The sequence below is a fragment of the Chlorocebus sabaeus genome, chromosome 8 (assembly GCF_047675955.1).
Source record: "Chlorocebus sabaeus isolate Y175 chromosome 8, mChlSab1.0.hap1, whole genome shotgun sequence".
Classification (NCBI taxonomy): Eukaryota; Metazoa; Chordata; class Mammalia; order Primates; family Cercopithecidae; genus Chlorocebus; species Chlorocebus sabaeus.
The window spans coordinates 23,934,036-23,944,769 of NC_132911.1; positions in this window are offsets into that span (position 1 = coordinate 23,934,036).

A 10,734-nucleotide genomic window follows, 5' to 3' on the forward strand; every position below is an offset into this window, starting at 1 on the left:
ATTGTCCGTCTCTTCTTCATGAGAACCACATCCATTGTTTCTTTCTTGTTCTTAGTTGACCAAGCACAGGCCTCGGCTCAATGTTGAAATCTTAGCTGTGCAATCCTGATGGGAACAACAATTTAAGGAAGTTCAGAAATGTATCTAAATGCAAAATAAAATGATGATGATATGACTAGAGATAACGGTCCCCTCCTGATGTCCCAATAGCTTTTGAGAAAGCAGGCATCAGCTGCTAAACCGCAAAAGTTTTTGCATTGCTCGTAGAGAAGACTCCAATTCACAGGCCAAGTGCTGTATCTCAGCAGATAATTCTGTTCCCTTGTACATCAATATGTGTTGCAAATTGGCCTAGATCTCTCTAACTGCTGTGTAAGAGCTCTCTGAGATTCGTGGGTCTCTTGAGACATGTTGTAACTAACTATAGTTGAAATGGAGCCTGCAGGAGCCAGTTCCTGGCAAGACTCCATCAGTTCTTTTGTGCCCATGGCAGGGCTGAGTAGATCCACTGGAAAGCTACAGTCTCAGATAGGAAATAAGGGAAGAAAAATGTAGCAGAAATATAAAGACAAGAGAATAAGAGATAGAAAAGTCAGTTTATGGTACAGGAGGGTAAGTCACACACAGAAAATGAAACATAGATAGTCCTCCTGGCTCTGCCAAAAACTAGTTCTTTAGCTTTATTCAAATAATTTCAATTCGTTGAGCATCTGTACATTTACTCACCTATAAAATGAAATTAAAAATGTATGACTTACCAATATTCAAAGAGGATATTTTTTTTCTTGAGACAGAGTTTCACTCTTGTTGCCCAGGCTGGAGTGCAATGGCGTGATCTCAGCTCACTGCAACCTCCGCCTCCTGGGTTCAAGCAATTCTCCTGCCTCAGCCTCCCGAGTAGCTGGGATTATAGACACACACCACCACGCCTGGCTAATTTTTTTGTATCTTTAGTAGAGAGAGGGTTTCACCATGTTGGCCAGGCTGGTCTTGAACTCCTGACCTCATGATCCACCCACCCCGGCCTCCCAAAGTGCTGGGATTACAGGCATGAGCCACTACGCCCTGCCCCAAAGAGGATTTTCTAAGAAACATGTAAGGGGAACATGAAAATATAAAGAGAAAAGACGGAAATGTCCATCATCTAGAAAGGTAAGTAACATGTATCCATCAGTGCCTACCTGAAGGAGGACTCCATTGTTGGGCTTGTCAGCACCAAGACCCTCCCTGAACAGTCTATTGTGTCATACGTCTCCGAGCAGAAAGTAAGGTTTGAGGAAAGAATTACTTGCTGTTTGTATACATTTCATTGGTGAGTACATATTTCATTGGTGAGTACATATTTAGTTGGTGAGTACATATTTCATTGGTGAGTTTTTGAGACAACGTCTCTCTCTGTTGCCCAGGCTGAGGTGCAGCAGCGTGATCATGACTCGCTGCAGCCTCGACCTTCCGGGCTCAAGTGATCCTTTCACCTCGGCCTCCAGAGTAGCTGCAACTATGGACATGCACCACTACACCTGGATAATTTTTAAATGTTTTTTAGTGACAGGGTCTCCCTGTGTTTCCCAGGCTGGTCTCAAGTTCCTGGGCTAAAGTCATCCTCCTGTCTCAGCCTCCCCAAGTGCTGAGATTACAGGCATGAGCTGCTGTGTCCAGCCGAGTCTTTTTTCCTTGGTCTTTTATTCTCCCTCTGACGTGCTTTTAGAGTTTTCTCTGTAATCCTATTCAGTTTTGTCATCTTACATTAAGTTGAATCTCAGTCAGAACTTCTGGGCCAAATAAAATACTGTCATAGATCTGAGGCTGCATTGTGCAAAGACCCTGGATTCATATTTTGGGGAAATTAACATGGACTGAAGTCATACAACTTTTAGAAAATAAAATCATAGCCAATTTCAAATTTGATTTTTTCTTAAAGAAAGGATATCATAAGGTAATAACAAAAGTACACAGTAGCACATTCTGATTTATGCAAGTTTGTGTGTATTTTTGTGTGTTTGTATGTGTGCATGTATAATGTCACTTAACATTTGTGACAGTGTCGCACAGGAATCTTTCTTCCACACAACCACACTGCCTGCAGCAAAACTATTTTGCACAGAGAAGCACATTTAATACTATATTATTAAGTATGAGAATTCTACTTTATCTCCAGCAACAAATTCTTCTAGGCAATGTTTCCAGTGAAAGTATCTGAAGTTGCAGTCAAATCTTTTAATTTTTTCATTTCCAACTTTTAACTTCAGAGGTACATGTGCAGGATGTACAGGTTTGTTACATAGGTAATTAAACAGGCGCCATGGTGGTGTGCTGCACAGATCATCCCATCACCCAGGTATTAAGGTCAACATCCATTAGCAATTCTTTCTGATCCTCTCCCTCCTCTCAAACCCCTCTGACAGGCCCCAGTGTTTGTTGTTTCCCTGCATATGTCCATTTGTTCTCATCATTTAGCTCCCACTTATAAGTGAGAACATGTCATACTTGGTTTTCTGTTTCTGGCTTAGTTTGCTCAAAATAATGTCCTCCAGGTCCATCCATGTCACTGCAAAAGACATGATCTCATTTCTTTTTATGGCTGCATAGTATTCCGTGTCGCTTATGTACCACATTTTCTTTATCCAGTCTATCACTGATGGGCATTTGGGTTGATTCCATGTCTTTGCTATTGTGAACAGTTCTGCAATGCAGACAGTGGATGTGCCTTTTTTAACCGAATGATTTCTATACCTTTGGATATGTACTTAGTAATGGGATTGCTGTGTCGAATGGTACTTCTGCCTCTAGGTCTTTGAGCAATCGTCACACCATCTTTCACAACAGTTGTGCTAATTTATACTCCCACCAATAATGTAAAAGCATTCCTTCTCCAGAGCTTTGCCATCATCCGTTGTTGACTTTTTAGTAATAGCCATTCTGCTGCAGTCAAATCTTATGCCCCTTCATTTTCTACTCCTGAAAATCAGTTCTCATTTTTCCGCTCTTGTTACTGGTGATTAGCAGAGAGCCTGGGAAATAAGTACTCAATAAATCAACTAACAAAAGTGTTCCATCAAGATTCTGAGTTGAATACATTGTGTAATTTACACTTATCTGGTTGTTTTAATTCTGTAATAAAAACATTTACAAAGTCTCTATTTACTAAGTGGACACTGGAGCTAGAAAGATTAACCTCTTTCCCTGCTGTCCAGGGATTCACATCCTAGCTCTAGAGACTGACATAAATATAGAAATAAAATAATCACTAAAATAAATTGCTAAAATGTGAGTACAAGAAAGCACAGAGTAAATGTTTATCAAGAGAAGGCATGAGAAGTTTCTCAGAGGTGTCATTTAAATCTTGAACTCTGCAATTTATCAGACCTATAAAGGAAAAAGAGAAAATTCTTCTAGAAAATAATGGAGTTAAATAACAGCCTTGCAAAGTCATACTTCCAGAAGGGCTATGACATGTTCAGGAAACTGTAAGCAGATCATCAAGACTATAGAAAACCAAAAATTGTTATTTTTTAATATGTTTAGGTATTTATATATACACCATGTTTCATCAAAGATACATACATATTTGTACATACACAAATTTAGGAGATTTAGAAAAGTACAACACCCCCAAAAAAAGAACATTTAAGAAAATTAGAAAGCAAGAAAGTTCTAGAAACCATAAAGCCATGGGTCAGATGAGACTTGTGAAATATAAAATATACAGCCCTACGTGTTTGATAAATATGAGCTCCAAACTAAGAATAAAAAAGTAAACAAGAGAAGTAAACAGGATTTATATGAGACTCACAGTGTCTATAAAGAACAAACATAACATCATGGAAGACAGCAAAACCACAGAAACAAAATCAGCCAAGTGATTAAAAATTAATGGATAAGACTGAGCATAGCTGTTTCTGCTAAGACCTAAAATTTGCACTCAGGATGGTGTTGCTGTTGTATCCAACTAGAGAACCTGTCTGTACCTTTTGGCTGACTCTCACCCTGGGAGCCCCTCAGTACTTCATGGATACAGTCTCTTGGCTGCCTGCCCTAACCACACTGCAGTCACGCACACAGTCATAAATAAACCCCAGCAGGAAGCAAGACATAGGCTCAAATTAGAACACCCTCTCAACCTTTACATCAATAACTTTCAGCACTGCTCAGGGTAATGGAATAATGGATATGAGCTGCATATCATGAATTTGGAAGCCAAGTAATAGCTTGGCTATTCATATCATCACTGAACAAGTAAAAGTTATCTTCACCTACTTTTGGAATACTTACAAATTTTTAATATACATCATAGCATCTTTAAATTTTCCTTTGAGGGAATTCAATATCTGAAAACACAGTGGCTTTAGTGACATTGGTTATGTTTTTTTTATCACTGCCTAATCATTAATTTTTAAAGATTCTCAGTTGATTATTTGAGGAACTGAATCTATTTTCCTACAGAATAATTCCTAGGCATATTGGATGATCTTTTCTGGTGACTAAAGTATATATAAGGGTGTTACAATATTTGTTCTCTTACCCTTTATTTGTAATCAACCCAGCATGGAGTAAAAGAAACAGTAAAGTTTTATATATATATATATATATATATATATATATATTTCATTTTCTAAAAATCAGTGTTGAAAGAGTTCATGTAATAATGGTTCTTGACAAAATATGTCAAGAACCATTTTATATCAACTAACTTATACCAAAAATGTCTGAACACAGAGGGAAGGAATCGAGACATATTTTAGTAAGTTCTAGAGATGAATCTAATGTGTACTCTTAAGAACCAAAGATTTAATGGAAATATCTCAGCCGTAGTTGGCTACCAACATCTTATCCCTACTATTGTCTTAAAAGATTAATTGTATGCTGTAACTGTTGATCTTGATTATTCATGCAGATTAGCATCCAAAATAGCAAAAGTAATTTGATTACAAAAATTCAAATTCACAAATTTATGTTTTAATGTCAACTTTTTATCCAAAGAATTTTCAAATTCTAAACATAGGTTATTTAACTGGTGGTACTGCTAAAGCCTCTGACTTTACCTGGAATAAAATTATTACGTTTTATTTTTATTACAGCCGTTTTTGGGGAACAGGTGGTGTTTGGTTACATGGATAAGTTCTTCAGTGGTAATTTCCGAGATTTTGATGCACCCGTCACATGAGCAGTGTACACTGTACCCAACATATGATCTTCCATCCCTCACTCCTTTCCTAACCTCCCCAAGTTTGCCAAGTCCATTATATCATTCCTACACCTTTGCATCCTCACAGCTTAGCTTCCACGTAGCATAGGGTATTTGATTTTCCATTTCTGGGTGACTTCGCTTAGAATAATTGGACTCCAGCTCCATCCTTTTTATGATGGAGTAGTATTCCATGGTGTATATATATCCTATTTTCTTTATCCACTCATTGGTGGATAAATAATTGGACTCCAACTCCATCCTTTTTATGATGGAGTAGTATTCCATGGTGTATATATATCCTATTTTCTTTATCCACTCATTGGTTGATGGGTATTTAGGTTGGTTCCTTATCTTTTCAATCATGAGTTGTGTTGCTATAAACGTGCATGTACATGTACCTTCTTCACGGAATGGCTTCATTTCCTTTGGGTAGATACCCAGTCGTGGGATTGCTGGATCCAGTGGTAGTTCTACAAAGTAAAATGTTTTAAAAAGGCAAATCGGCCGGGCGCGGTGGCTCACGCCTATAATCCCAGCACTTTGGGAGGCCGAGGCGGGCGGATCACCTGAGGTCGGGAGTTCGAGATCAGCCTGACCAACATGGAGAAACCCTGGTCTCTACTAAAAACACACACACACACACACAAAAAAATTAGCCGGGCATGGTGGTGGACGCCTGTAATTCCAGCTACTCGGGAGGCTGAGGCAGGAGAATCACTTGAACCCGGGAGGCGGAGGTTGTGGTGAGCCAAGATAGTGCCATTGCATTCCAGCCTGAGCAACAAGAGAGAAACTTCGTCTCAAAAAAAAAAAAGAAAAAAAAAAAAAAGGCAAATCATCTTGAAAAGATCAGCTTGTAAATCATGAATAAAAGAAAATATTCAGGCTTGAGGTTACGATTTCTCTCCTGGTGGTTGCTGAAAAACTTTGTTTAGAAATATCAAGCATAAATAAGAAAATGTTCCTGACTGTAGCAGAATCCAAAGCATTTTGGGAGACTTGTAATAGACGCAGCTCTCTGTCCTTTCATTCATTTGAGGTTCATTCCTATGACCATGCACCAAAAACATGACTTTTAAAAAATAGACTGTATTTTAGAGCAGTTTTAGATACTTAGAAAAAACTTGTATTATATAAATTTGTATGTTTTTCTCCTGTTTATCTGTTTTATATCAATTTAATCTTCAGGACCAGTTGAAAAAACAAACTCTAAAGAGTACAGGTAAAAATTTCACCCCTACATTCTGCAGTGTATTTATCAATGTGGTATTTACCTACTGAAAGACATCTTAATTGCATCCAAGTTCTGGCAATTATGGATAAAGCTTGTATAAATATTACAGTTCAAGTTTTTGTGTGGACATAAGTTTTCAACTCCTTTTGGTAAATACTAAGTGGTGCTAATGCTGGATTGTTAAGAGTATGTTTTGATTTTTAAGAAACTGCCCAACTGTCTTCCAAAGTGGCTGTGTCATTTTGCTTTTATACCAATAAAAAATGAGTTTCTGTTGCTCCACATTCTCACCAGCATTTGGTGCTATCAGTGTTCTGGATTTTGGCCATTCTAGTAGTGGTATTTCATTACTGTTTCAATTGACAATTCCTAATGACATATGATGTTGAGTATTTTTTGTATGCTTGTTTGCTAGACATAGGCTTCTGAAGTAACCCCACCATCCTTTACTTTGTTGTAACTGGAGATTCTTTCACAAATAGATCCTATAAATACTGACTCAGATGACCTCAAATAACCCCTGCATCAGCAATTTGTGAAACTGTGCAACAGTGTCTCACCACTAAAGCCACAAGAACTGTCAGTTTAGAATTCTGTTTTCTTTTTAAAACACAAAATAGAGAAGTAAAGAAAAAGAAAGGTAGCTAGGCTGATATAACTTAGTTTTATACTGAAAGGGGGGGTTTAATGACCCACTCAACTGAATGATGTAGTAGTAAGTAAATTTAATGATAAAAGAAAACATATCTATATTTGCCTTGGTTAAAAAGAATTCAGTGGTTTAAAGCAAATTGCTTTTTTCACAGTGGTCTTTTTCTTTAGTCTCAGAAAGTGCTGAGAAACGGAAAAAAAAAAAACCCTAGAGGATGTGGGAACGCGAGTGGGTTTAATTTTGGACCCTGGGCTGTGCGGTGCTTTGGGTTTGGTCACAAGGCAGTTTAGGGAGTCTGTGAGAGAGAAAGAATGCATTGTTGTGCTTCTCTGGCCACTTGCCAACTTTGCCTTAGACACAGTGCTGTGTGCATACCTGCAGAAGCTGGAACTAGTCCTAGTGGACTCAGATAAATTTAGCGCAATAGAGAAACCTTGTGCAATGTGATACCAGAGAAAATGAAACTAACCTCTGGCAGTTGCTTTCTCACTCCACCACCTCTACACCTCCAAAAGGATTAAGTTTATGTTGTTCACTCTGCTTCTCTAAGGACAAAAGATGAAAATCTGACGAGCTCTATTTCTGGGTGGGGAGTGATTGACTGGTTTTCTGGTCCCCAGGTTTTGACACCTATGAGGAGGATTCATCAACTCCCAGCTCCATAAGCTTTTCCAGTTGATAATATCTGATATGCACTGCCCTCCATATGCATTGCTTAGTAGTATAAGTGAGATTGCTTGCCAGAATAACAGTACATTGAGAAGCACAAACATTTGAAAAGAAAAATATACTGCATTATGGGTTCCAATCTAAGCATAAATATCAAAAGAGAGGGGCCAAAAATAACAATACACATATTAGCAGGCATAATAGACATTTGAAATATGAAACCATAAGAAAAAACAAAAATGAATTAAGGAACTTTTCAGGTATAAAAAATGGAATAGTTGAAACACAGGATAAAATAGGTAAAATGAATAATAGAATAGATAGAACTGAGGAATAAATTAGCAAACAGGAAAGATCAAATAGAGAAAATATTCAAGAAGAAAAGAAAAATTAGCAAAGAAATTTTTTAAATAAGAAAAAGTAAAAATTACTTTTTCAAGGAATAAGTAGAAATGCTAAAATTAAAATATGAATCCTACAAAAATTGATATTTCCAAAAAATGGACATAAGGAAATACTTGAATAATGGAGATAAATTATTTAGACTTGAGAAAAAAAAAAAAAAAAAAAAAAAACCAGGGCAAGCCAAAGAAGAGAAAAGGAAAAACAAGGCACAAAACAACCACCCTGGTCTCCAATAACATCATGGCATTATAAAAATATCTGGTTCAAAAGATATCATTCTACTATAAAGACACATGTACACATATGTTTATTGTGGCACTGTTCACAATAGCAAAGAATTGGACCCAACCAAAATGCCCATCACTGATAGACTAGATAAAGAAAATGTGGCACATACACACCATGGAATACTATGCAGCCCTGAAAAAGGATGAGTTCATGTCCTCTGCAGAAACATGGATGAAGCTGGAAACCATTCTCAGCAAACACAAGACCAGAAAACCAAACACCGCATGTTCTCACCCATAAGTGGGAGTTGAACAATGAGAACACATGGATGCAGTGAGGGGAACATGACACAGCAGGGCCGGTCAGGGGGTCGGGGGCTGGGGAGGGATAGCATTAGGAGAAATAGCTAATGTAGATGACGGGTTGATGGGTGCAGCAAACTACCATGGCATGTGTATACCTATGTAACAAACTTGCACGTTCTACACATGTACCCCAGAACTTCAAGTATTATAAAAAAAAAAAATCAAAAACAAAGAAAAAATTCTATAATTCTAAGTGAAATGGATTATCACATAGAAAAAAAGGAAGAACCCATGATCTCAGAATTTTGTAAGCAGGAATAGATTCAAGAATAAAATAAAATAGTAAAGTATTGAAGGAAAAGAACTTAGACTCTAGGATTTTACATCCAAATTGTCACTCAGTTATAAGGGTTTAGTTAAAAAATATACTCAGGAATACAGGGTTACAGAAACATAACTATGTAAAGAACCATTGGAAAAGTATTTTAGATAAATTAATACATTAGAAGAAAGATAATTTACAATATGCTGCAAGAGACATATGAAACATAACCAAATACCTCAATAAAATTATGTATCTTAAATAAAATTATTTAAACCAAATAAAACCAGAAATTACATCCATAATTACTCTGAGTTGAAAGCCTAGATCAGTTCTGTGCAATATAACTTTCTGTGATGAAACTATTCTGTGTCTTCACTGTTCCATATGGTAGCCACTAATCACACAGCTACCAAGCTTGAAATGTGGCTTCTGTAACTGAGAAACAAAATATTTAAATTGTATTTAATTTTAATTATTTAAATCTTAATAGCCACATAGGATTAATGGCTACTTTTCAGGCATTATAGGTCTCAATAATATCAATATGTTGTAGGGCTTGGGGAAAAGTAAGGGATCTGAAGCATGGTGGGTAAGTTATAAGACAAAGATTGATGGACTAGATAAAATATAGAAACACATTATTTCTAAATAATACATCTAACAGAATTTCTTGCAAAGACTGAAGATGAATGGCTAGCAATAGACGTATCAGCCCATGTAGGCACCTAATTATCAAATGTACATACTTTACGGTGGAAAGCATCATTAGGGATGGAGGAGGTAAGTGACAGAGTCACTGTATAATTTTAAAAGGTACAATTTGCAAAGACAACATGGGGTTTTACATATCTTTATAACTAATAAATTTATAAAATTGGAAGGATAAGTTGATATTATCCACCTTCATTGTGTCAGATTCAACATTTCCTTTTTGGTTGTGAATAGTGCAAATAGGCAAAAAGCTAGGCAGAATATACAGGTGAGCTAAACAATAGAATTGTCAACCAAGATCTACTGTACATATGCACCCAACAAGAAAAAACATCTATAAAAGTATTACAGTATATAATCAAAAATGCAATAAAAGAATTAAAAATACCAAGAATATTTTAATAACACAAGGAGGCAGGGAAGAAAAAGACAAATAGAAAATAATGCAATAAAAGGAGAGAGATAAGAAAATAAATTCAAAAAAGGAGAGATAAAAAGCAAAATAGCATATCCCCTCATCATACCAATAATTACATAAAGCACAAATAAGCAAATCAACTAAAATAAAGGCACATTTTAGAAACAGTTTTAAAAAGACTGGGTTAAACCCTAAGAAAAATATATTGTGTTAATGTAAAGATAAAATTGAATGTAAAAAGACATACCATGCAAATATTTATTAGAAGAAAGCTGATGTGACTATAGGAATACCACAAAAAGTAGATTTTAGTAAAAATATATATATATTAAAAATAAATATATTTTATGTATTTGTTAGAGACTACACACACACACACACACACACACACACACACACACACAGAGAGAGAGAGAGAGAGAGAGAGAGAGAGCTGGAAAAAGAGCAGCATTTCCTACTAATTAATTCATCATGAAGACATGATAATTCCAAATGTTATATACTTGGTAATAAAACTTAAAAAGCTAGGGACCTAGCTAGTTCCCTCCAGTCCTTTTATAAAAGCACTAATCAATTTCGGAGTGCTCCATCCTCATGAC